Genomic DNA, 24,634 nt, shown 5'->3' with positions numbered 1-24,634 from the left:
TCCCACTGACGCACTCTCAGTCACTGCTGTAGATTACTCCCACTGACCCACTCACTGTCACTGCTGATGGTCATTCCCACTGACCCACTCACACTCACTGCGAAGGTCACTCCCACTGACCCAATCACAGTCGCTGCTGTAGGTTATTCCTACTGACACAATCACGGTCACTGCTGTATGTCACTCCCACTGACCCTCTCACTGTCACTGCTGTCGATTTTTCCCACTGACCCGCTCACTGACACTGCTGTAGGTTACTCCCAATGACGCTCTCACTATCATTGCTGTAGGTCATTCCCACTGACCCAATCTCGGTCACTTCTGTAGGTCAATCACAGAGACCCACTCTCTGTCACTGCTGTAGATGACTTCCCCTCCCTCAATCACGGTAACTGCTTTAGGTCAATCCCACTGACCCAATCACTGCCACTGCTGTAGGTGACTATCACTGACCAACTCATAGTCACTGCTGTAGGTCAGTCCCACTCACCCAATCATGGTCACTACTGTAGGTCACTCCCACTTACCATATTACTGTCTCTGCTGTAGGTCGCCCCCACTGACGCTCTCACTATCATTGCTGTAGGTCACTCCCACTGACCCAATCACGGTCACTGCTGTAGTTCAATCCAGCTGACCCACTCTCAGTCACTGCTGTAGATTACTCCCCCTGACCAACTCACTGTCGCTGCTGTCTGTCACTCCCACTGACCCACAGACAGTCACTGCTGAAGGTTACTCCCACTGTCCCAAGCACAGTCACTGCTGTAGGTCGCTCTCACTGTCCCAATCATGGTCACTGTTGCAGATGATTTCCCCAGACCCACTCACTGGCACTGCGTAGGTCACTCCCACTGACCCTATCATAGACACTGCTGTAGGTCATTCCCACTGACCCAATCATGTTCACTGCTGTAGGTCACTCCCACTGACCCACTCACTATCATTGCTGTAGGTCATTCCCATTGACCCAATCACGGTCACTGCTGTAGGTTAATCCCACTGACGCACTCTCAGTCACTCACCCAATCATGGTTACTGATGTAGGTCACTCCCACTGACCCAATCATGGTCACTGCTGTAGGTGGCTCCCACTTACCTAATCACGGTCTCTGCTGTAGGTCACTCCCACTGACCGTCTCACTATCATTGCTGTAGGTCATTCCCACTGACCCGCTCACTGTCACTGCTGTCGGTCACTCCCACTGACCCACTCACTGACACTGCTGTACGTTACTCCCACTGACCCAATCACAATCACTGCTGTAGTTCACTCTCACTGTCCCAATCATGGTCACTGTTGCAGATGATTCCCACAGACCCACTCAATGTCACTGCGTAGGTCACTCCCACTGACCCTATCATAGTCACTGCTGTAGGTCACTCCCGCTGACCCAATCACAGTCACTGCTGTAGGTCATTCCCACTGATCCACTCACTCGAACAGCTGTAGGGTACTGCAACTGGCCCAATCACGGTCACTGCTGTAGGTCACTCCCATTGCCCCAATCACAGTCACTGCTGTATGTCATTCCCACTGACCCAATTAATGTCGCTGCTGTAGGTCATTCCCACTGACCCAATCACAGTCACTGCTGTAGGTCTTTCCCACTGACCATATCATGGTCACTGCTGTAGGTCAATCCCACTGTCCCACTCACTGTCGAAGCTGTAGGTAATTCCCACTGAAACACTCACTGTCACTGCTGTCAACCACTCCCACTGACCCACTCACTGTCACTGCTGATTGTCACTCCTACTCAACCAATCATTGTTACTGCTGTAGGTCACTCCCACTGACCCAATCATGGTCACTGCTGTAGGTCGCTCCCACTGACCGTCTCACTATCATTGCTCTCGGTCATTCCCACTTACCCAATCACGGTCACTGCTGTAGGTCAATCCCACTGACGCACTCTCAGTCACTGCTGTCGGTCACTCCCACTGACCCACTCACTGACACTGCTGTAGGTTACTCCCACTGACCCAATCACAATCACTGCTGAAGGTCATTCTCACTGTCCCAATCATGGTCACTGTTGCAGTTCATTCCCACAGAACCCATCACAGCCTCTGCTGTAGGTCACTCCCGCTGACTCAATCTCATTCACTGCTGAAGGTCATTCCCACTGACCCACTCACTCTCACTGCGTAGGTCACTCCCACTGACCCAATCACAGTCACTGCGGTAGGTCATTCCCACTGACACAATCACGGTCACTGCTCAAGGTCACTCCCACTTACCCAATCGCTCTCACTGCTGTAGGTCATTCCCACTGACCCAATCATCGTCAATGCTGTTGGTCATTCCCACTGACCCAATCATGGTCACTGCTGTAGGTCACCTCCACTTAACCGCTCACTGTCACAGGTGTAGGTCATTCCTACTGAACCAATCAATGTAACTGCTGTCAGCCACTCCCACTGACCCACTCACTGTCACTGCTGTAGGTGACTCTCACTGACCAACTCATAGTCACTGCTTTAGGTCACTCCCACTCACCCAATCATGGTCACTGCTGTAGGTCACTCCCACTTACCATATCACTGTCTCTGCTGTAGGTCACCCCCACTGACGCTCTCACTATCATTGCTGTAGGTTATTACCACTGACCCAATCACGGTCACTGGTGTAGGACAATCCCACTGACCCACTCACTGTCACTGCTGTAGGTTACTCCCACTGACCCAATCCCAATCTCTGCTGTAGTTCACTCTCACTGCCCCAATCATGGTCACTGTTGCAGTTCATTCCCACAGACCCACTCACTGTCACTGCTGTAGATCACTTCCACTCACTCAATCACGGTCACTGCTTTAGGTCACTCCCACTGACCCACTCACTGTCATTGCTGTAGGTCATTCCCACTGACCCAATCACGGTCACTGCTGTAGGTCAATCCCACTGATCCACTCTCAGTCACTGCTGTAGATTACTCCCACTGACCTACTCGCTTTCACTGCTGTCGGCCACTCCCACTGACCCACTCACTGACACAGCTGTAGGTTACTCCCACTGACCCAATGACAATCACTGCTGTAGGTCACTCTCACTGTCCCAATCATGGTCACTGTTGCAGTTCATTCCCGCAGACCCACTCTCTGTCACTGCCATAGATCCCTTCCCCTCCCTCAATCACGGTCACTGCTTTAGGTCACTCCCACTGACCCAATCACAGCCACTGCTGTAGGTTACTCCAGCTGACCCAATCTCATTCACTGCTGAAGGTCATTCCCACTGACACACTCACTCTCACTGCGTAGGTCACTCCCACTGACACAATCACAGTCACTGCTGTAGGTCATTCCCACTGACACAATCACGGTCACTGCTGTAGGTCACTCCAACTGACCTAATCACGGTCACTGCTGTAGGTCATTCTCACTGACTCAATCATCGTCAATGCTGTTGGACATTCCCACTGACCCAATCGCTCTCACTGCTGTAGGTCATTCCCACTGACCCAATCATCGTCAATGCTGTTGGTCATTCCCACTGACCCAATCATGGTCACTGCTGTAGGTCACCCCCACTGAAACGCTCACTGTCACAGGTGTAGGTCATTCCTACTGAACCAATCAATGTAACTGCTGTCAGCCACTCCCACTGACCCACTCACTGTCACTGCTGTAGGTGACTCTCACTGACCAACTCATTGTCACTGCTTTAGGTCACTCCCACTCACCCAATCATGGTCACTGCTGTAGGTCACTCCCACTTACCATATCACTGTCTCTGCTGTAGGTCAACCCCACTGACGCTCTCACTATCATTGCTGTAGGTTATTCCCACTGACCCAATCACGGTCACTGGTGTAGGACAATCCCACTGACCCACTCACTGTCACTGCTGTAGGTTACTCCCACTGACCCAATCCCAATCTCTGCTGTAGTTCACTCTCACTGCCCCAATCATGGTCACTGTTGCAGTTCATTCCCACAGACCCACTCACTGTCACTGCTGTAGATCACTTCCACTCATTCAATCACGGTCACTGCTTTAGGTCACTCCCACTGACCCACTCACTGTCATTGCTGTAGGTCATTCCCACTGACCCAATCACGGTCACTGCTGTAGGTCAATCCCACTGATCCACTCTCAGTCACTGCTGTAGATTACTCCCACTGACCCACTCGCTTTCACTGCTGTCGGCCACTCCCACTGACCCACTCACTGACACAGCTGTAGGTTACTCCCACTGACCCAATGACAATCACTGCTGTAGGTCACTCTCACTGTCCCAATCATGGTCACTGTTGCAGTTCATTCCCGCAGACCCACTCTCTGTCACTGCTGTAGATCCCTTCCCCTCCCTCAATCACGGTCACTGATTTAGGTCACTCCCACTGACCCAATCACGGCCACTGCTGTAGGTTACTCCAGCTGACCCAATCTCATTCACTGCTGAAGGTCATTCCCACTGACACACTCACTCTCACTGCGTAGGTCACTCCCACTGACCCAATCACAGTCACTGCTGTAGGTCATTCCCACTGACACAATCACGGTCACTGCTGTAGGTCACTCCAACTGACCTAATCACGGTCACTGCTGTAGGTCATTCCCACTGACCCAATCATCGTCAATGCTGTTGGTCATTCCCACTGACCCAATCATGGTCACTGGTGTAGGTCACTCCCACTGAACCACTCATTGTCAATGCTGTAGGTCATTCCCACTGAACCACTCAATGTCACTGCTGTCAGCCACTCCCACTGACCCACTTACTGTCACTGCTGTAGATCACTCCCCTGACTCAATCACGGTCACTGCTTTAGGTCACTCCCACTGACCCAATCACAGCCACTGCTGTAGGTCACTCCCGCTGACCCAATCACAGTCACTGATGTAGGTCACTCCCACTCACCCAATCATGGTTACTGATGTTGGTCACTTCCACTGACCCAATCACGGTCACTGCTGTAGGTCAATCCCACTGACACACTCTCAGACACTGATGTAGATTACTCCCACTGACCCAATCGCGCTCACTGCTGTAGGTCATTCCCACTGACCCAATCATCGTCAATGCTGTAGGTCATTCCTACTGAACCACTCAATGTCACTGCTGTCAGCCACTCCCACTGACCCACTCACTGTCACTGATGTATGTGACTCTCACTGACCAACTCATAGTCACTGCTGTAGGTCACTACAACTCACCCAATCATGGTCACTGCTGTAGGTCACTCCCACTTACCATATCTCTGTCTCTGCTGTAGGTCACCCCCACTGACGTTCTCACTATCATTGCTGTAGGTCATTCCCACTGACCCAATCACGGTCACTGCTGTAGGTCAATCCCACTGACCCACTCTCAGTCACTGCTGTAGATTACTCCCCCTGACCCACTCACTGACACTGCTGTAGGTTACTCCCACTGACCCAATCACAATCACTGCTGTAGTTTACTCTCACTGTCCCAATAATGGTCACTGTTGCAGTTCATTCCGACAGACCCACTCTCTGTCACTGCTGTAGATCACTTCACCTCCCTCAATCACGGTCACTGCTTTAGGTCACTCCCACTGACCGAATCACAGCCACTGCTGTAGGTCAATCCCACTGATCCACTCTCAGTCACTGCTGTAGATTACTCCCCCTGACCCACTCACTGACACTGCTGTAGGTTACTCCCACTGACCCAATCACAATCACTGCTGTAGTTTACTCTCACTGTCCCAATAATGGTCACTGTTGCAGTTCATTCCGACAGACCCACTCTCTGTCACTGCTGTAGATCACTTCACCTCCCTCAATCACTGTCTCTGCTGTAGGTCACCCCCACTGACGCTCAAACTATCATTGCTGTAGGTTATTCCCACTGACCCAATCACGGTCACTGGTGTAGGACAATCCCACTGACCCACTCACTGTCACTGCTGTAGTTCATTCCCACTGAAACACTCAGTGTCACGGCTGTCAGACACTCCCACTGACCCACTCACTCTCTCTGCTGTAGGTCACTCCCACTCACCCAATCATGGTTACTCCTGTAGGTGACTTCCACTAACCCAATCATGGTCACTGCTGTAGGTCACTACCACTGACCCACTCACTATCATTGCTGTAGGTCATTCCCACTGACCCAATCACGGTCACTGCTGTAGGTCAATCCCACTGACCCACTCTGTCACTGCTGTAGATTACTCCCACTGACCCACTCGCTGTCACTGCTGTCGGTCACCCCCACTGACCCACTCACTGACACAGCTGTAGGTTACTCCCACTGACCCAATGACAATCACTGCTGTAGGTCACTCTCACTGTCCCAATCATGGTCACTGTTGCAGTTCATTCCCACAGACCCACTCTCTGTCACTGCTGTAGATCCCTTCCCCTCCCTCAATCACGGTCACTGCTTGAGGTCACTCCCACTGACCCAATCAGAGCCACTGCTGTAGGTTAATCCAGCTTACCCAATCTCATTCACTGCTGAAGGTCATTCCCACTGACCCACTCACTCTCACTGCGTAGGTCACTCCCACTGACCCAATCACAGTCACTGCTGTAGGTCATTTCCACTGACACAATCACGGTCACTGCTGTTGGTCGCTCCATCTGACCCAATCACGGTCACTGCTGTAGGTCATTCCCACTGACCCAATCATCGTCAATGCTGTTGTACATTCCCACTGACTCAATCATGGTCACTGCTGTAGGTCACTCCCACTGAACCACTCATTGTCAATGCTGTAGGTCATTCCCACTGAACCAATCAGTGTCACTGCTGTCAGCCACTCCCACTGTCCCACTTACTATCATTGCTGTAAGTCATTCCCACTGACCCAATCAAGGTCACTGCTGTAGGTCAATCCCACTGACGCACTCTCAGTCACTGCTGTAGATTACTCCCACTGACCCACTCACTGTCACTGCTGAAGGTCATTCCCACTGACGCACTCACACTCACTGCGTAGGTCACTCCCACTGACCCAATCACAGTCGCTGCTGTAGGTTATTCCTACTGACACAATCACGGTCACTGCTGTATGTCACTCCCACTGACCCACTCACTGTCACTGCTGTCGATTTTTCCCACTGACCCACTCACTGACACTGCTGTAGGTTATTCCCAATGACGCTCTCACTATCATTGCTGTAGGTCATTCCCACTGACCCAATCTCGGTCACTTCTGCAGGTCAATCACAGAGACCCACTCTCTGTCACTGCTGTAGATCACTTCCCCTCCCTCAATCACGGTAACTGCTTTAGGTCAATCCCACTGACCCAATCACAGCCACTGCTGTAGGTGACTATCACTGACCAACTCATATTCACTGCTGTAGGTCAGTCCCACTCACCCAATCATGGTCACTACTGTAGGTCACTCCCACTTACCATATTACTGTCTCTGCTGTAGGTCGCCCCCACTGACGCTCTCACTATCATTGCTGTAGGTCACTCCCACTGACCCAATCACGGTCACTGCTGTAGGTCAATCCAGCTGACCCACTCTCAGTCACTGCTGTAGATTACTCCCCCTGACCAACTCACTGTCGCTGCTGTCTGTCACTCCCACTGACCCAAGCACAGTCACTGCTGTAGGTCGCTCTCACTGTCCCAATCATGGTCACTGCTGTAGGTCACTCCCACTGACCCACTCACTATCATTGCTGTAGGTCATTCCCATTGACCCAATCACGGTCACTGCTGTAGGTTAATCCCACTGACGCACTCTCAGTCACTCACCCAATCATGGTTACTGATGTAGGTCACTCCCACTGACCCAATCATGGTCACTGCTGTAGGTGGCTCCCACTTACCTAATCACGTTCTCTGCTGTAGGTCACTCCCACTGACCGTCTCACTATCATTGCTGTAGGTCATTCCCACTGACCCACTCACTGTCACTGCTGTCGGTCACTCCCACTGACCCACTCACTGACACTGCTGTACGTTACTCCCACTGACCCAATCACAATAACTGCTGTAGTTCACTCTCACTGTCCCAATCATGGTCACTGTTGCAGATGATTCCCACAGACCCACTCACTGTCACTGCGTAGGTCACTCCCACTGACCCTATCATAGTCACTGCTTGTAGGTCATTCCCACTGACACAATCAGAGCTACTGCTGTAGGTCACTCCCGCTGACCCAATCACAGTCACTGCTGTAGGTCATTCCCACTGATCCACTCACTCTAACAGCTGTAGGGTACTGCAACTGGCCCAATCACGGTCACTGCTGTAGGTCACTCCCATTGCCCCAATCACAGTCACTGCTGTATGTCATTCCCACTGACCCAATTAATGTCGCTGCTGTAGGTCATTCCCACTGACCCAATCACAGTCACTGCTGTAGGTCTTTCCCACTGACCATATCATGGTCACTGCTGTAGGTCAATCCCACTGTCCCACTCACTGTCGAAGCTGTAGGTAATTCCCACTGAAACACTCACTGTCACTGCTGTCAACCACTCCCACTGACCCACTCACTGTCACTGCTGATTGCCACTCCCACTCACCCAATCATTGTTACTGCTGTAGGTCACTCCCACTGACCCAATCATGGTCACTGCTGTAGGTCGCTCCCACTGACCGTCTCACTATCATTGCTCTCGGTCATTCCCACTTACCCAATCACGGTCACTGCTGTAGGTCACTCCCACTGACCCACTCACTGACACTGCTGTAGGTTACTCCCACTGACCCAATCACAATCACTGCTGAAGGTCATTCTCACTTTACCAATCATGGTCACTGTTGCAGTTCATTCCCACAGAACCCATCACAGCCACTGCTGTAGGTCACTCCCGCTGACTCAATCTCATTCACTGCTGAAGGTCATTCCCACTGACACACTCACTCTCACTGCGTAGGTCACTCCCACTGACCCAATCACAGTCACTGCGGTAGGTCATTCCCACTGACACAATCACGGTCACTGCTCTTGGTCACTCCCACTGACCCAATCGCTCTCACTGCTGTAGGTCATTCCCACTGACCCAATCATCGTCAATGCTGTTGGTCATTCCCACTGACCCAATCATGGTCACTGCTGTAGGTCACCCCCACTGAACCGCTCACTGTCACAGGTGTAGGTCATTCCTACTGAACCAATCAATGTAACTGCTGTCAGCCACTCCCACTGACCCACTCACTGTCACTGCTGTAGGTGACTCTCACTGACCAACTCATAGTCACTGCTTTAGGTCACTCCCACTCACCCAATCATGGTCACTGCTGTAGGTCACTCCCACTTACCATATCACTGTCTCTGCTGTAGGTCACCCCCACTGACGCTCAAACTATCATTGCTGTAGGTTATTCCCACTGACCCAATCACGGTCACTGGTGTAGGACAATCCCACTGACCCACTCACTGTCACTGCTGTAGGTTACTCCCACTGACCCAATCCCAATCTCTGCTGTAGTTCACTCTCACTGCCCCAATCATGGTCACTGTTGCAGTTCATTCCCACAGACCCACTCACTGTCACTGCTGTAGATCACTTCCACTCACTCAATCACGGTCACTGCTTTAGGTCACTCCCACTGACCCACTCACTATCATTGCTGTAGGTCATTCCCACTGACCCAATCACGGTCACTGCTGTAGGTCAATCCCACTGATCCACTCTCAGTCACTGCTTTAGATTACTCCCACTGACCTACTCGCTTTCACTGATGTCGGCCACTCCCACTGACCCACTCACTGACACAGCTGTAGGTTACTCCCACTGACCCAATGACAATCACTGCTGTAGGTCACTCTCACTGTCCCAATCATGGTCACTGTTGCAGTTCATTCCCGCAGACCCACTCTCTGTCACTGCTGTAGAATCCTTCCCCTCACTCAATCACGGTCACTGCTTTAGGTCACTCCCACTGACCCAATCACAGCCACTGCTGTAGGTTACTCCAGCTGACCCAATCTCATTCACTGCTGAAGGACATTCCCACTGACACACTCATTCTCACTGCGTAGGTCACTCCCACTGACCCAATCACAGTCACTGCTGTAGGTCATTCCCACTGACACAATCACGGTCACTGCTGTAGGTCACTCCAATTGACCTAATCACGGTCACTGCTGTAGGTCATTCCCACTGACCCAATCATCGTCAATGCTGTTGGACATTCCCACTGACCCAATCATGGTCACTGCTGTAGGTCACTCCCACTGAACCACTCATTGTCAATGCTGTAGGTCATTCCCACTGAACCACTCAATGTACTGCTGTCAGCCACTCCCACTGACCCACTTACTGTCACTGCTGTAGTTCACTCCCCTGACTCAATCACGGTCACTGCTTTAGGTCACTCCCACTGACCCAATCACAGCCACTGCTGTAGGTCACTCCCGCTGACCCAATTAATGTCGCTGCTGTAGGTCATTCCCACTGACCCAATCACAGTCACTGCTGTAGGTCTTTCCCACTGACCATATCATGGTCACTGCTGTAGGTCAATCCCACTGTCCCACTCACTGTCGAAGCTGTAGGTAATTCCCACTGAAACACTCACTGTCACTGCTGTCAACCACTCCCACTGACCCACTCACTGTCACTGCTGATTGCCACTCCCACTCACCCAATCATTGTTACTGCTGTAGGTCACTCCCACTGACCCAATCATGGTCACTGCTGTAGGTCGCTCCCACTGACCGTCTCACTATCATTGCTCTCGGTCATTCCCACTTACCCAATCACGGTCACTGCTGTAGGTCAATCCCACTGACGCACTCTCAGTCACTGCTGTCGGTCACTCCCACTGACCCACTCACTGACACTGCTGTAGGTTACTCCCACTGACCCAATCACAATCACTGCTGAAGGTCATTCTCACTGTCCCAATCATGGTCACTGTTGCAGATCATTCCCACAGAACCCATCACAGCCACTGCTGTAGGTCACTCCCGCTGACTCAATCTCATTCACTGCTGAAGGTCATTCCCACTGACCCACTCACTCTCACTGCGTAGGTCACTCCCACTGACCCAATCACAGTCACTGCGGTAGGTCATTCCCACTGACACAATCACGGTCACTGCTCTAGGTCACTCCCACTGACCCAATCGCTCTCACTGCTGTAGGTCATTCCCACTGACCCAATCATCGTCAATGCTGTTGGTCATTCCCACTGACCCAATCATGGTCACTGCCGTAGGTCACCCCCACTGAACCGCTCACTGTCACAGGTGTAGGTCATTCCTACTGAACCAATCAATGTAACTGCTGTCAGCCACTCCCACTGACCCACTCACTGTCACTGCTGTAGGTGACTCTCACTGACCAACTCATAGTCACTGCTTTAGGTCACTCCCACTCACCCAATCATGGTCACTGCTGTAGGTCACTCCCACTTACCATATCACTGTCTCTGCTGTTGGTCACCCCCACTGACTCTCTCACTATCATTGCTGTAGGTTATTCCCACTGACCCAATCACGGTCACTGGTGTAGGACAATCCCACTGACCCACTCACTGTCACTGCTGTAGGTTACTCCCACTGACCCAATCCCAATCTCTGCTGTAGTTCACTCTCACTGCCCCAATCATGGTCACTGTTGCAGTTCATTCCCACAGACCCACTCACTGTCACTGCTGTAGATCACTTCCACTCACTCAATCACGGTCACTGCTTTAGGTCACTCCCACTGACCCACTCACTATCATTGCTGTAGGTCATTCCCACTGACCCAATCACGGTCACTGCTGTAGGTCAATCCCACTGATCCACTCTCAGTCACTGCTGTAGATTACTCCCACTGACCCACTCGCTTTCACTGCTGTCGGCCACTCCCACTGACCCACTCACTGACACAGCTGTAGGTTACTCCCACTGAGCCAATGACAATCACTGCTGTAGGTCACTCTCACTGTCCCAATCATGGTCACTGTTGCAGTTCAATCCCGCAGACCCACTCTCTGTCACTGCTGTAGATCCCTTCCCCTCCCTCAATCACGGTCACTGCTTTAGGTCACTCCCGCTGACCCAATCACAGCCACTGCTGTAGGTTACTCCAGCTGACCCAATCTCATTCACTGCTGAAGGTCATTCCCACTGACACACTCACTCTCACTGCGTAGGTCACTCCCACTGACCCAATCACAGTCACTGCTGTAGGTCATTCCCACTGACACAATCACGGTCACTGCTGTAGGTCACTCCAACTGACCTAATCACGGACACTGCTGTAGGTCATTCCCACTGACCCAATCATCGTCAATGCTGTTGGACATTCCCACTGACCCAATCATGGTCACTGCTGTAGGTCACTCCCACTGAACCACTCATTGTCAATGCTTTAGGTCATTCCCACTGAACCACTCAATGTCACTGCTGTCAGCCACTCCCACTGACCTACTTACTGTCACTGATGTAGATCACTCCCCTGACTCAATCACGGTCACTGCTTTAGGTCACTCCCACTGACCCAATCACAGCCACTGCTGTAGATCACTCCCGCTGACCCAATCACAGTCACTGATGTAGGTCACTCCCACTCACCCAATCATGGTTACTGATGTAGGTCACTTCCACTGACCCAATCACGGTCACTACTGTAGGTCAATCCCACTGACACACTCTCAGACACTGATGTAGATTACTCCAACTGACCCAATCGCGCTCACTGCTGTAGGTCATTCCCACTGACCCAATCATCGTCAATGCTGTAGGTCATTCCTACTGAACCACTCAATGTCACTGCTGTCAGCCACTCCCATTGACCCACTCACTGTCACTGCTGTATGTGACTCTCACTGACCAACTCATAGTCATTGCTGTAGGTCACTCCAACTCACCTAATCATGGTCACTGCTGTAGGTCACTCCCACTTACCATATCTGTGTCTCTGCTGTAGGTCACCCCCACTGACGCTCTCACTATCATTGCTCTAGGTCATTCCCACTGACCCAATCACGGTCACTGCTGTAGGTCAATCCCACTGACCCACTCTCAGTCACTGCTGTAGATTACTCCCCCTGACCCACTCACTGACACTGCTGTAGGTTACTCCCACTGACCCAATCACAATCACTGCTGTAGTTTACTCTCACTGTCCCAATAATGGTCACTGTTGCAGTTCATTCCGACAGGCCCACTCTCTGTCACTGCTGTAGATCACTTCACCTCCCTCAATCACGGTCACTGCTTTAGGTCACTCCCACTGACCGAATCACAGCCACTGCTGTAGGTCATTCCCACTGACACACTCACTGTCACTGCTGTAGTTCATTCCCACTGAAACACTCACTGTCACGGCTGTCAGACACTCCCACTGACCCACTCACTCTCTCTGCTGTAGGTCACTCCCACTCACCCAATCATGGTTACTCCTGTAGGTGACTTCCACTAACCCAATCATGGTCACTGCTGTAGGTCACTACCACTGAACCACTCACTATCATTGCTGTAGGTCATTCCCACTGACCCAATCACGGTCACTGCTGTAGGTCAATCCCACTGACCCACTCGCTGTCACTGCTGTCGGTCACCCCCACTGACCCACTCACTGACACAGCTGTAGGTTACTCGCACTGACCCAATGACAATCACTGCTGTAGGTCACTCTCACTGTCCCAATCATGGTCACTGTTGCAGTTCATTCCCACAGACCCACTCTCTGTCACTGCTGTAGATCCCTTCCCCTCCCTCAATCACGGTCACTGCTTTAGGTCACTCCCACTGACCCAATCAGAGCCACTGCTGTAGGTTAATCCAGCTTACCCAATCTCATTCACTGCTGAAGGTCATTCCCACTGACCCACTCACTCTCACTGCGTAGGTCACTCCCACTGACACAATGACAGTCACTGCTGTAGGTCATTTCCACTGACACAATCACGGTCACTGCTGTAGGTCGCTCCAACTGACCCAATCACGGTCACTGCTGTAGGTCATTCCCACTGACCCAATCATCGTCAATGCTGTTGGACATTCCCACTGACTCAATCATGGTCACTGCTGTAGTTCACTCCCACTGAACCACTCATTGTCAATGCTGTAGGTCATTCCCACTGAACCAATCAGTGTCACTGCTGTCAGCCACTCCCACTGACCCACTCACTCTCACTGCTGTAGATCACTCCCACTGACTCAATCACGGTCACTGCTTTAGGTCAATCCCACTGACCCAATCACAGCCACTGCTGTAGGTCACTCCCGCTGACCCAATCACAGTCACTGCTGTAGGTCACTCCCACTGTACCACTTACTATCATTGCTGTAAGTCATTCCCACTGACCCAATCAAGGTCACTGCTGTAGGTCAATCCCACTGACGCACTCTCAGTCACTGCTGTAGATTACTCCCACTGACCCACTCACTGTCATTGCTGAAGGTCATTCCCACTGACCCACTCACACTCACTGCGTAGGTCACTCCCACTGACCCAATCACAGTCGCTGCTGTAGGTTATTCCTACTGACACAATCACGGTCACTGCTGTATGTCACTCCCACTGACCCACTCACTGTCACTGCTGTCGATTTTTCCCACTGACCCACTCACTGACACTGCTGTAGGTGACTCCCAATGACGCTCTCACTATCATTGCTGTAGGTCATTCCCACTGACCCAATCTCGGTCACTTCTGTAGGTCAATCACAGAGACCCACTCTCTGTCACTGCTGTAGATCACTTCCCCTCCCTCAATCACGGTAACTGCTTTAGGTCAATCCCACTGACCCAATCACAGCCACTGCTGTAGGTGACTATCACTGACCAACTCATAGTCACTGCTGTAGGTCAGTCCCACTCACCCAATCATGGTCACTACTCTAGGTCACTCCCACTTACCATATTACTGTCTCTGCTGTAGGTCGCCCCCACTGACGCTCTCACTATCATTGCTGTAGGTCACTCCCACTGACTCAATCACGGTCACTGCTGTAGGTCAATCCAGCTGACCCACTCTCAGTCACTGCTGTAGATTTCTACCCCTGACCAACTCACTGTCGCTGCTGTCTGTCACTCCCACTGACCCACAGACAGTCACTGCTGAAGGTTACTCCCACTGACCCAATCACAGCCACTGCTGTAGATCACTCCCGCTGACCCAATCACAGTCACTGATGTAGGTCACTCCCACTCACCCAATCATGGTTACTGATGTAGGTCACTTCCACTGACCCAATCACGGTCACTACTGTAGGTCAATCCCACTGACACACTCTCAGACACTGATGTAGATTACTCCAACTGACCCAATCGCGCTCACTGCTGTAGGTCATTCCCACTGACCCAATCATCGTCAATGCTGTAGGTCATTCCTACTGAACCACTCAATGTCACTGCTGTCAGCCACTCCCATTGACCCACTCACTGTCACTGCTGTATGTGACTCTCACTGACCAACTCATAGTCATTGCTGTAGGTCACTCCAACTCACCTAATCATGGTCACTGCTGTAGGTCACTCCCACTTACCATATCTGTGTCTCTGCTGTAGGTCACCCCCACTGACGCTCTCACTATCATTGCTCTAGGTCATTCCCACTGACCCAATCACGGTCACTGCTGTAGGTCAATCCCACTGACCCACTCTCAGTCACTGCTGTAGATTACTCCCCCTGACCCACTCACTGACACTGCTGTAGGTTACTCCCACTGACCCAATCACAATCACTGCTGTAGTTTACTCTCACTGTCCCAATAATGGTCACTGTTGCAGTTCATTCCGACAGGCCCACTCTCTGTCACTGCTGTAGATCACTTCACCTCCCTCAATCACGGTCACTGCTTTAGGTCACTCCCACTGACCGAATCACAGCCACTGCTGTAGGTCATTCCCACTGACACACTCACTGTCACTGCTGTAGTTCATTCCCACTGAAACACTCACTGTCACGGCTGTCAGACACTCCCACTGACCCACTCACTCTCTCTGCTGTAGGTCACTCCCACTCACCCAATCATGGTTACTCCTGTAGGTGACTTCCACTAACCCAATCATGGTCACTGCTGTAGGTCACTACCACTGAACCACTCACTATCATTGCTGTAGGTCATTCCCACTGACCCAATCACGGTCACTGCTGTAGGTCAATCCCACTGACCCACTCGCTGTCACTGCTGTCGGTCACCCCCACTGACCCACTCACTGACACAGCTGTAGGTTACTCGCACTGACCCAATGACAATCACTGCTGTAGGTCACTCTCACTGTCCCAATCATGGTCACTGTTGCAGTTCATTCCCACAGACCCACTCTCTGTCACTGCTGTAGATCCCTTCCCCTCCCTCAATCACGGTCACTGCTTTAGGTCACTCCCACTGACCCAATCAGAGCCACTGCTGTAGGTTAATCCAGCTTACCCAATCTCATTCACTGCTGAAGGTCATTCCCACTGACCCACTCACTCTCACTGCGTAGGTCACTCCCACTGACCCAATGACAGTCACTGCTGTAGGTCATTTCCACTGACACAATCACGGTCACTGCTGTAGGTCGCTCCAACTGACCCAATCACGGTCACTGCTGTAGGTCATTCCCACTGACCCAATCATCGTCAATGCTGTTGGACATTCCCACTGACTCAATCATGGTCACTGCTGTAGTTCACTCCCACTGAACCACTCATTGTCAATGCTGTAGGTCATTCCCACTGAACCAATCAGTGTCACTGCTGTCAGCCACTCCCACTGACCCACTCACTCTCACTGCTGTAGATCACTCCCACTGACTCAATCACGGTCACTGCTTTAGGTCAATCCCACTGACCCAATCACAGCCACTGCTGTAGGTCACTCCCGCTGACCCAATCACAGTCACTGCTGTAGGTCACTCCCACTGTACCACTTACTATCATTGCTGTAAGTCATTCCCACTGACCCAATCAAGGTCACTGCTGTAGGTCAATCCCACTGACGCACTCTCAGTCACTGCTGTAGATTACTCCCACTGACCCACTCACTGTCATTGCTGAAGGTCATTCCCACTGACCCACTCACACTCACTGCGTAGGTCACTCCCACTGACCCAATCACAGTCGCTGCTGTAGGTTATTCCTACTGACACAATCACGGTCACTGCTGTATGTCACTCCCACTGACCCACTCACTGTCACTGCTGTCGATTTTTCCCACTGACCCACTCACTGACACTGCTGTAGGTGACTCCCAATGACGCTCTCACTATCATTGCTGTAGGTCATTCCCACTGACCCAATCTCGGTCACTTCTGTAGGTCAATCACAGAGACCCACTCTCTGTCACTGCTGTAGATCACTTCCCCTCCCTCAATCACGGTAACTGCTTTAGGTCAATCCCACTGACCCAATCACAGCCACTGCTGTAGGTGACTATCACTGACCAACTCATAGTCACTGCTGTAGGTCAGTCCCACTCACCCAATCATGGTCACTACTCTAGGTCACTCCCACTTACCATATTACTGTCTCTGCTGTAGGTCGCCCCCACTGACGCTCTCACTATCATTGCTGTAGGTCACTCCCACTGACTCAATCACGGTCACTGCTGTAGGTCAATCCAGCTGACCCACTCTCAGTCACTGCTGTAGATTACTACCCCTGACCAACTCACTGTCGCTGCTGTCTGTCACTCCCACTGACCCACAGACAGTCACTGCTGAAGGTTACTCCCACTGACCCAAGCACAGTCACTGCTGTAGGTCGCTCTCACTGTCCCAATCATGGTCACTGTTGCAGATGATTCCCCCAGACCCACTCACTGGCACTGCGTAGGTCACTCCCACTGACCCTATCATAGACACTGCTGTAGGTCATTCCCACTGACCCAATCATGGTCACTGCTGTAGGTCACTCCCACTGACCCACTCACTATCATTGCTGTAGGTCATTCCCATTGACCCAATCACGGTCACTGCTGTAGGTTAATCCCACTGACGCACTCTCAGTCACTCACCCAATCATGGTTACTGATGTAGGTCACTCCCACTGACCCAATCATGGTCACTGCTGTAGGTGGCTCCCACTTACCTAATCACGGTCTCTGCTGTAGGTCACTCCCACTGACCGTCTCACTATCATTGCTGTAGGTCATTCCCACTGACCCACTCACTGTCACTGCTGTCGGTCACTTTCACTGACCCACTCACTGACACTGCTGTACGTTACTCCCACTGACCCAATCACAATCACTGCTGTAGTTCACTCTCACTGTCCCAATCATGGTCACTGTTGCAGATGATTCCCACAGACCCACTCACTGTCACTGCGTAGGTCACTCCCACTGACCCTATCATAGTCACTGCTGTAGGTCACTCCCGCTGACCCAATCACAGTCACTGCTGTAGGTCATTCCCACTGATCCACTCACTCTAACAGCTGTAGGGTACTGCAACTGGCCCAATCACGGTCACTGCTGTAGGTCACTCCCATTGCCCCAATCACAGTCACTGCTGTATGTCATTCCCACTGACCGAATTAATGTCGCTGCTGTAGGTCATTCCCACTGACCCAATCACAGTCACTGCTGTAGGTCTTTCCCACTGACCATATCATGGTCACTGCTGTAGGTCAATCCCACTGTCCCACTCACTGTCGAAGCTGTAGGTAATTCCCACTGAAACACTCACTGTCACTGCTGTCAACCACTCCCACTGACCCACTCACTGTCACTGCTGATTGCCACTCCCACTCACCCAATCATTGTTACTGCTGTAGGTCACTCCCACTGACCCAATCATGGTCACTGCTGTAGGTCGCTCCCACTGACCATCTCACTATCATTGCTCTCGGTCATTCCCACTTACCCAATCACGGTCACTGCTGTAGGTCAATCCCACTGACGCACTCTCAGTCACTGCTGTCGGTCACTCCCACTGACACACTCACTGACACTGCTGTAGGTTACTCCCACTGACCCAATCACAATCACTTCTGAAGGTCATTCTCACTGTCCCAATCATGGTCACTGTTGCAGTTCATTCCCACAGAACCCATCACAGCCACTGCTGTAGGTCACTCCCGCTGACTCAATCTCATTCACTGCTGAAGGTCATTCCCACTGACCCACTCACTCTCACTGCGTAGGTCACTCCCACTGACCCAATCACAGTCACTGCGGTAGGTCATTCCCACTGACACACTCACTCTCACTGCGTAGGTCACTCCCACTGACCCAATCACAGTCACTGCTGTAGGTCATTCCCACTGACACAATCACGGTCACTGCTGTAGGTCACTCCAACTGACCTAATCACGGTCACTGCTGTAGGTCATTCCCACTGACCCAATCATCGTCAATGCTGTTGGACATTCCCACTGACCCAATCATGGTCACTGCTGTAGGTCACTCCCACTGAACCACTCATTGTCAATGCTGTAGGTCATTCCCACTGAACCACTCAATGTCACTGCTGTCAGCCACTCCCACTGACCCACTTACTGTCACTGCTGTAGATCACTCCCCTGACTCAATCACGGTCACTGCTTTAGGTCACTCCCACTTACCCAATCACAGCCACTGCTGTAGGTCACTCCCGCTGACCCAATCACAGTCACTGATGTAGGTAACTCCCACTCACCCAATCATGGTTACTGATGTTGGTCACTTCCACTGACCCAATCACGGTCACTGCTGTAGGTCAATCCCACTGACACACTCTCAGACACTGATGTAGATTACTCCCACTGACCCAATCGCGCTCACTGCTGTAGGTCATTCCCACTGACCCAATCATCGTCAATGCTGTAGGTCATTCCTACTGAACCACTCAATGTCACTGCTGACAGCCACTCCCACTGACCCACTCACTGTCACTGATGTATGTGACTCTCACTGACCAACTCATAGTCACTGCTGTAGGTCACTACAACTCACCCAATCATGGTCACTGCTGTAGGTCACTCCCACTTACCATATCTCTGTCTCTGCTGTAGGTCACCCCCACTGACGTTCTCACTATCATTGCTGTAGGTCATTCCCACTGACCCAATCACGGTCACTGCTGTAGGTCAATCCCACTGACCCACTCTCAGTCACTGCTGTAGATTACTCCCCCTGACCCACTCACTGACACTGCTGTAGGTTACTCCCACTGACCCAATCACAATCACTGCTGTAGTTTACTCTCACTGTCCCAATAATGGTCACTGTTGCAGTTCATTCCGACAGACCCACTCTCTGTCACTGCTGTAGATCACTTCACCTCCCTCAATCACGGTCACTGCTTTAGGTCACTCCCACTGACCGAATCACAGCCACTGCTGTAGGTCATTCCCACTGACCCACTCACTGTCACTGCTGTAGTTCATTCCCACTGAAACACTCACTGTCACGGCTGTCAGACACTCCCACTGACCCACTCACTCTCTCTGCTGTAGGTCACTCCCACTCACCCAATCATGGTTACTCCTGTAGGTGACTTCCACTAACCCAATCATGGTCACTGCTGTAGGTCACTACCACTGACCCACTCACTATCATTGCTGTAGGTCATTCCCACTGACCCAATCACGGTCACTGCTGTAGGTCAATCCCACTGACCCACTCTCTGTCACTGCTGTAGATTACTCCCACTGACCCACTCGCTGTCACTGCTGTCGGTCACCCCCACTGACCCACTCACTGACACAGCTGTAGGTTACTCCCACTGACCCAATGACAATCACTGCTGTAGGTCACTCTCACTGTCCCAATCATGGTCACTGTTGCAGTTCATTCCCACAGACCCACTCTCTGTCACTGCTGTAGATCCCTTCCCCTCCCTCAATCACGGTCACTGCTTTAGGTCACTCCCACTGACCCAATCAGAGCCACTGCTGTAGGTTAATCCAGCTTACCCAATCTCATTCACTGCTGAAGGTCATTCCCACTGACCCACTCACTCTCACTGCGTAGGTCACTCCCACTGACCCAATCACAGTCACTGCTGTAGGTCATTTCCACTGACACAATCACGGTCACTGCTGTAGGTCGCTCCATCTGACCCAATCACGGTCACTGCTGTAGGTCATTCCCACTGACCCAATCATCGTCAATGCTGTTGGACATTCCCACTGACTCAATCATGGTCACTGCTGTAGGTCACTCCCACTGAACCACTCATTGTCAATGCTGTAGGTCATTCCCACTGAACCAATCAGTGTAACTGCTGTCAGCCACTCCCACTGTCCCACTTACTATCATTGCTGTAAGTCATTCCCACTGACCCAATCAAGGTCACTGCTGTAGGTCAATCCCACTGACGCACTCTCAGTCACTGCTGTAGATTACTCCCACTGACCCACTCACTGTCACTGCTGAAGGTCATTCCCACTGACGCACTCACACTCACTGCGTAGGTCACTCCCACTGACCCAATCACAGTCGCTGCTGCAGGTTATTCCTACTGACACAATCACGGTCACTGCTGTATGTCACTCCCACTGACCCACTCACTGTCACTGCTGTCGATTTTTCCCACTGACCCACTCACTGACACTGCTGTAGGTTATTCCCAATGACGCTCTCACTATCATTGCTGTAGGTCATTCCCACTGACCCAATCTCGGTCACTTCTGTAGGTCAATCACAGAGACCCACTCTCTGTCACTGCTGTAGATCACTTCGCCTCCCTCAATCACGGTAACTGCTTTAGGTCAATCCCACTGACCCAATCACAGCCACTGCTGTAGGTGACTATCACTGACCAACTCATATTCACTGCTGTAGGTCAGTCCCACTCACCCAATCATGGTCACTACTGTAGGTCACTCCCACTTACCATATTACTGTCTCTGCTGTAGGTCGCCCCCACTGACGCTCTCACTATCATTGCTGTAGGTCACTCCCACTGACCCGATCACGGTCACTGCTGTAGGTCAATCCAGCTGACCCACTCTCAGTCACTGCTGTAGATTACTCCCCCTGACCAACTCACTGTCGCTGCTGTCTCTCACTCCCACTGACCCACAGACAGTCACTGCTGAAGGTTACTCCCACTGACCCAAGCACAGTCACTGCTGTAGGTCGCTCTCACTGTCCCAATCATGGTCACTGCTGTAGGTCACTCCCACTGACCCACTCACTATCATTGCTGTAGGTCATTCCCATTGACCCAATCACGGTCACTGCTGTAGGTTAATCCCACTGACGCACTCTCAGTCACTCACCCAATCATGGTTACTGATGTAGGTCACTCCCACTGACCCAATCATGGTCACTGCTGTAGGTGGCTCCCACTTACCTAATCACGTTCTCTGCTGTAGGTCACTCCCACTGACCGTCTCACTATCATTGCTGTAGGTCATTCCCACTGACCCACTCACTGTCACTGCTGTCGGTCACTCCCACTGACCCACTCACTGACACTGCTGTACGTTACTCCCACTGACCCAATCACAATAACTGCTGTAGTTCACTCTCACTGTCCCAATCATGGTCACTGTTGCAGATGATTCCCACAGACCCACTCACTGTCACTGCGTAGGTCACTCCCACTGACCCTATCATAGTCACTGCTTGTAGGTCATTCCCACTGACACAATCAGAGCTACTGCTGTAGGTCACTCCCGCTGACCCAATCACAGTCACTGCTGTAGGTCATTCCCACTGATCCACTCACTCTAACAGCTGTAGGGTACTGCAACTGGCCCAATCACGGTCACTGCTGTAGGTCACTCCCATTGCCCCAATCACAGTCACTGCTGTATGTCATTCCCACTGACCCAATTAATGTCGCTGCTGTAGGTCATTCCCACTCACCCAATCACAGTCACTGCTGTAGGTCTTTCCCACTGACCATATCATGGTCACTGCTGTAGGTCAATCCCACTGTCCCACTCACTGTCGAAGCTGTAGGTAATTCCCACTGAAACACTCACTGTCACTGCTGTCAACCACTCCCACTGACCCACTCACTGTCACTGCTGATTGCCACTCCCACTCACCCAATCATTGTTACTGCTGTAGGTCACTCCCACTGACCCAATCATGGTCACTGCTGTAGGTCGCTCCCACTGACCGTCTCACTATCATTGCTCTCGGTCATTCCCACTTACCCAATCACGGTCACTGCTGTAGGTCAATCCCACTGACGCACTCTCAGTCACTGCTGTCGGTCACTCCCACTGACCCACTCACTGACACTGCTGTAGGTTACTCCCACTGACCCAATCACAATCACTGCTGAAGGTCATTCTCACTGTCCCAATCATGGTCACTGTTGCAGTTCATTCCCACAGAACCCATCACAGCCACTGCTGTAGGTCACTCCCGCTGACTCAATCTCATTCACTGCTGAAGGTCATTCCCACTGACACACTCACTCTCACTGCGTAGGTCACTCCCACTGACCCAATCACAGTCACTGCGGTAGGTCATTCCCACTGACACAATCACGGTCACTGCTCTTGGTCACTCCCACTGACCCAATCGCTCTCACTGCTGTAGGTCATTCCCACTGACCCAATCATCGTCAATGCTGTTGGTCATTCCCACTGACCCAATCATGGTCACTGCTGTAGGTCACCCCCACTGAACCGCTCACTGTCACAGGTGTAGGTCATTCCTACTGAACCAATCAATGTAACTGCTGTCAGCCACTCCCACTGACCCACTCACTGTCACTGCTGTAGGTGACTCTCACTGACCAACTCATAGTCACTGCTTTAGGTCACTCCCACTCACCCAATCATGGTCACTGCTGTAGGTCACTCCCACTTACCATATCACTGTCTCTGCTGTAGGTCACCCCCACTGACGCTCAAACTATCATTGCTGTAGGTTATTCCCACTGACCCAATCACGGTCACTGGTGTAGGACAATCCCACTGACCCACTCACTGTCACTGCTGTAGGTTACTCCCACTGACCCAATCCCAATCTCTGCTGTAGTTCACTCTCACTGCCCTAATCATGGTCACTGTTGCAGTACATTCCCACAGACCCACTCACTGTCACTGCTGTAGATCACTTCCACTCACTCAATCACGGTCACTGCTTTAGGTCACTCCCACTGACCCACTCACTATCATTGCTGTAGGTCATTCCCACTGACCCAATCACGGTCACTGCTGTAGGTCAATCCCACTGATCCACTCTCAGTCACTGCTTTAGATTACTCCCACTGACCTACTCGCTTTCACTGATGTCGGCCACTCCCACTGACCCACTCACTGACACAGCTGTAGGTTACTCCCACTGACCCAATGACAATCACTGCTGTAGGTCACTCTCACTGTCCCAATCATGGTCACTGTTGCAGTTCATTCCCGCAGACCCACTCTCTGTCACTGCTGTAGAATCCTTCCCCTCACTCAATCACGGTCACTGCTTTAGGTCACTCCCACTGACCCAATCACAGCCACTGCTGTAGGTTACTCCAGCTGACCCAATCTCATTCACTGCTGAAGGTCATTCCCACTGACACACTCACTCTCACTGCGTAGGTCACTCCCACTGACCCAATCACAGTCACTGCTGTAGGTCATTCCCACTGACACAATCACGGTCACTGCTGTAGGTCACTCCAATTGACCTAATCACGGTCACTGCTGTAGGTCATTCCCACTGACCCAATCATCGTCAATGCTGTTGGACATTCCCACTGACCCAATCATGGTCACTGCTGTAGGTCACTCCCACTGAACCACTCATTGTCAATGCTGTAGGTCATTCCCACTGAACCACTCAATGTCACTGCTGTCAGCCACTCCCACTGACCCACTTACTGTCACTGCTGTAGTTCACTCCCCTGACTCAATCACGGTCACTG

Source organism: Narcine bancroftii, chromosome 12 (assembly GCF_036971445.1).
Source record: "Narcine bancroftii isolate sNarBan1 chromosome 12, sNarBan1.hap1, whole genome shotgun sequence".
Classification (NCBI taxonomy): domain Eukaryota; kingdom Metazoa; phylum Chordata; class Chondrichthyes; order Torpediniformes; family Narcinidae; genus Narcine; species Narcine bancroftii.
Note: the sequence above shows the minus strand (reverse complement) of the source record.